This window comes from Moschus berezovskii, chromosome 21 (assembly GCF_049115385.1).
Source record: "Moschus berezovskii isolate FMDL1 chromosome 21, NW_MosBer_1.0, whole genome shotgun sequence".
NCBI classification, from domain to species: domain Eukaryota; kingdom Metazoa; phylum Chordata; class Mammalia; order Artiodactyla; family Moschidae; genus Moschus; species Moschus berezovskii.
In genome coordinates, this window is record NC_142480.1 from 60,557,293 (window position 1) to 60,561,530 (window position 4,238).

Here is a 4,238-nt window from a genome sequence, read left to right on the forward strand (position 1 = left end):
TCAGCACTTCTGCATCTGTATTCATAATAGATAACTATTGTGTAGTGTTTTTATTATGTCTTCATCTGTTTTGATATCTGGGCAATACTGGCCTTATCAAAAGAATATTGGCCATATACAATTAATTTTTCAAATGTTTCGCAAACATTCAACTGTGAGACCATATCAGCTTGGACTTTTTGTTGTTGGTGGTGAGTTTTTTGTTCCTAATTAAAACCTTTCACTTGTTATATGACTATTCGGATTCTTTATTTATTTTTTTTTTTCTGAATTCAGCTTTGTTAGTTTTTGTTTTTCCAGGAATTTGTACATTTATCCTAAGTTTTTTTATTTTCATACAGTTTTCATTGTCCCTTTAATTTTAGTAGAGTCAAAAGGAGTATCTGCTCTTTTTTCTTTCTTTGCATTGAATATTCGCTTATTTTCTCTGTCAACATAATGAAATCTTTGCCATCTTGTTGATCTCTTCAAATGGCCAATTTTTGGTTTTATTGATTTTTATATTGTTTTTCTATTTTCTATTTCATTAATTTCTGTTCTAATATTTTTGTTATTTTGTTTTGGACATAGGCTTCATTTTTTTAAATTAATTTCTTAAGTTGAAGGGTTATTGATCTCTTAATGTAGACCTTTCTAGCTATAAAAATTCCTTAAGCATTATTTTTACTGACATTCATAAGTTTTGGCATGTTGTGCCTTTATTTAATTCATTAAAAGTAATTTTTAGTTTCTCTTATTTCTTTTTCAGTATGTTAGTTATTTAGGAGTGTGCTATTTTACTTTTCACATATTTATGAGTTTCCTCCATTTCTTTCTATTATTGACTTAAATTTTATTCCACTTTGGTTATAAGATCATAAACCTTTATTTTTTTGGAACTAAATACATATTAATAGAAAACAAAATACAAAAAAATTCTCTTCAGGAAACAGAAATATTTAATCCTTTTCCAACAAATCAGAAGTTGCTTCATCCTCAGAGTGCAGTTTTTGATGCGTGTGTTCACACTTAAGATATGTTTCAGACTGTTCATTAAACTGTTATTGCAAAGCAGGAGGTAGAAGGGACCATCTTAGAAGAAAAAGATGTTGGAAAACCCACACCTCAGAATCACCTGGAAATTCAACATTTTCTATGCTACCACTTTTCACTTCTAATTATTTTCATTTCTTTAGCACAAACTGCCCTTTCAGGGGAGAGAACTGTTAATAGAGGTGCAATCCCCAAAATAATCTTTCTCACCATGGATACATGAGCCCAAGACTTTCTCCGTGAAATCCACACACCCATTTCTAGAAACATCAGCTGGAATGATCTGTCACCCAGAAATTTCTCCCTTCTCCCAATAGACTGAGCAAACAAGTTCTCTGAATCGCCTGAACCTCAAAATTCCAAGTATCACAGCCAGTGCCAGGAGAAAAACCTGAAAGATGAGAGCAGAGAAGGCTCTCTGCCCAGTGCTAGGTTTCCTCTTCTCAACAATAAAAAATCCTAGTTCTCTGCAATCACAGAAAAGGAAAGACATTTGCCAACATGACCCTGCCCCATTTCCTAATTCCCACCCCCGCATTCTTACCCTGATAGAGTCCCTTCCAATCAGTGACCCTGTAGCATTGCTCCTACAGAGGGCACCCAGCAAACATCCTCCTGCCGAGTGCAGCCCCAGTGAAGCAAGGTCTTCTTGGCGCCAGAGAAGGACACAGGAGGACACAGCGGTTATCTCTGTGATTCCAGATTTCATGTTCATTCCCATCACCACCCTTCCTCCCCCTGTCCTTCCACACTGGGGAAGGACTGAGAAGAGGGTGGTGGGCTCGGGGCATCTGTGGGTCTTTCACAGTCAGACAGTGATTCCATCCATCCCCATCCGTCTGTCCTAAGACTTGTAGTCTCGTGCCCTTTGCAAACACCAACCCATTACATCAAATAAATCAAGGTTCCTCACTGTCTTGTGTGATTCCGGTCACCAACAGGAGGTTGCAGGCCATGAACTGCACGCTCAGCACTTTGCTCATCTGGTGGGTATAGACGCCCAGGAGCTCTCTGGATGAGCCGTCTGCGGGCGTGCGGCTGTGCGTGCCCTTGATGTCCCAGACACGCACTGAGCTGTCCATGGATGCTGACGCGATCAGGCTGCTGTCCGGGCTGAAGGTGAGGCTGGTGATGTTGTCTGTGTGGCCCTGCAGCTCTTTGTCGAGGGTACCGGATGCCAGGTCCCACAGCTTCAGCCGCTGGTCCTCGCCTGCGGACACCAGGTACTTACCGTTGGGGGAAAAGGCCAGGGAGTGTACGGGGCCGCGGTGGCCGGTGAAGAGCCTCACTGAGTTCCCCTGCTGGGTGCTCCACAGCCGCACTGTCTTGTCGGTTGAGCCCGTGGCTACGTAGTTTGAATTGGGATGGAACTTGACGCAGTCCACATCAGCCAGGTGCCCGGCATAGATCTGCAGCGGGTACATCCTATCAAATGACCAGAGGCGGGCTGTGCGGTCGTGGCACCCACTGGCGAAGTACAGGCTGTGCGGGCTGATGTCCAGGTCCCACACAGGGTAGGCATGGCCCTGGTACCGCACAGTGTTGGTGAAGCTGCCCAGGTCCCAGTACCTGATGGATGTGTCTTCAGAGCAGGAGAGCAGCGCGGAGCTGTCCGGGAGGAACCTGGTGCCGTACACCGGCCCGCAGTGTCCCCGCAGGACTTTCATCTCCAGACCTGCGCTGTCGTCCTCGTCTTCCTCCGGGACATCACGAGCCAAGTGGATGTGAGACGCGTTGACTTGAGGTGGTTCGGATTTTACCTTCTTGGAACGCAGACTCCACACTTTTACACAGGAGTTGTCGAAGCCTGCGGCAAGCAGCCTGTTGTCCGGGGAGACCTCCGCCGTGTTCAGCAGCTGCCCCGTGTTGTGGAAAGCGTAGAGGCAGATGGTGGTGAGGGACGGGGGGCCGTCCCGGACGCGCTTGATGCTCTCCCGCAGGGCCTCCAGCGCCTCCTCGTTCTGCAGGACAGGTCCCGGCATGTCGGCGGGCTCGAGGCCGCTGCCCTCGCTGCCGGAGGAGCCACCGCTGGCGTAGAGCTGGTAGTCCATCCTCTCCGCGGGCCGCACGTCCGGGTACGATGCGCCAGGCGAGGACTCTGCCCAGCACAGTGTCGTCCCGCTGGAGGCAGCGGCAAAAGGAATTGCAGCTTGTCTTCCAGTCGACGGACCGAGCGCTTGTTGTTTAGGAGGCCCCTCAGCCGGAAGTTACGCTAAACAGGACATCCGGCCTGGTCCGCGTGGTCCGCAGCTCTCGATGACGTCATCGGCGCTGGCCTCCTCACGTCACGGCTCTGCCGGAAGTCAGGATTGGTGAGAAGATTCCACAGCCTTCCTACTGTACTCATGCTGCTGGGGCTCTCCCTGGCAAGAGACTGCAGACACTGCGAAGGCACAGCCAGATTCTGATTGGGCTGCGAGGCTGGCTGCCATCTCCTGTGCATTCTGCAACCGGCGCAGGCCCTGCTTCAGCCGTCAGGGCACATCCTAGTCCTGCCGATGTTTGAGGTAACAGGACGCGGCCGTCTGGAGCTACTCCGTGAGCGCTCGTGTCATGACCGAACATCCAGGCAGCTCCTGCTTCCCCACTGGGGCTGCCGCTGCCAGGCTTTCACAATGCCCTGTGCCCTTCAGCCCCCGCGGGGTCTCTGGGGCAGCCGAGAGATGACTGACTGAAGTGACGAGCTGACTCAGAGCCACCTCGGGCTGAGCCAAGCCCTCATAAACATTTATAGTCTTTCAATTCTGTTAAATATATTGAATTTTGTTCTATGGCCTATCCTGGAGAATTCTCTTTGTGCACTTGAGAAGGGTATATATTCTACTGTTTTAAGTATTCTATGGAGCTGTTAGGTCAATTTAGTTTGCAGCACGTTCAAGCCTTCTATTTCCAATTTATCTTCTTTCTATGATGTTTCTCTATATCTTTGCGTTTGTCCTACTTAGAGTCCTTTAAGCTTCATGAATGTGTGGATTAAAATTTTTCATCAGGTTTAGACATTTCAATTATTGTTTCTTTAAATATTTTTTTCCTCTTTTTCTCTTTGTTCTCTTTTGTTAGAGTCTTTGTTTTAAAGAAACTCTGTTTTGTTTGATATGACTTTCCATCTCCATGGAATGTATTTTTCCATCCCATCATTTTCACACTATTTATTTGTGTCTTTAAATCATGTGAGTCATGTGTAGGCAGCATTTAGATAGGTCTTC

At 46.9% G+C, this 4,238-nt stretch overlaps 1 pseudogene; it reads right to left on the reverse strand.

Moving 5' to 3' along the window:
- Positions 1-1,931: 1,931 nt before the first annotated feature.
- Positions 1,932-3,587, reverse strand: LOC129550741 (TAF5-like RNA polymerase II p300/CBP-associated factor-associated factor 65 kDa subunit 5L pseudogene; annotated as a pseudogene).
- Positions 3,588-4,238: the final 651 nt, after the last annotated feature.